The sequence below is a fragment of the Nematolebias whitei genome, chromosome 1 (assembly GCF_014905685.2).
Source record: "Nematolebias whitei isolate Nwh7 chromosome 1, NemWhi1, whole genome shotgun sequence".
Classification (NCBI taxonomy): domain Eukaryota; kingdom Metazoa; phylum Chordata; class Actinopteri; order Cyprinodontiformes; family Rivulidae; genus Nematolebias; species Nematolebias whitei.
Window position 1 is genome coordinate 36,719,942 of NC_056498.1, and position 426 is coordinate 36,720,367.

A 426-nucleotide genomic window follows, 5' to 3' on the forward strand; every position below is an offset into this window, starting at 1 on the left:
TCGAGCAGACAAATAATTGTTTTTAGGTGTTTATCTTGTTAGATTTCCAAGAAGCGCACAGAGGCTCGTCCCTCTGTGCGCTTCTACTTACGCAAACTCTTCTTTATTTAGTTTGATTCAATTCTAGAGCTACATTTCGTCACCAGCAAAGGAGTTCCAAACTCCCACAACTACAGCCTCAAATGTCCGAGTCTTTAAAAATAAAAAATAAGCCCAGCGATGACACAATAGTTTTTGAAAACCTGGTCCAGAATGTCCATCTTCGTTTCAGAATGATTAAATCATAAAGGTGGGGGCGGCTGCAGAAGTGGTCTCGAAGCGAGCCAAGGACGGGCAACAGAAACAGTTTTTTGGGCCGTGGTTTTCAGAAGCTGGCTGAGCAAATTGCAGCTGCGCAGCTAATTACTTGTTTGTTCACGAGCAGAG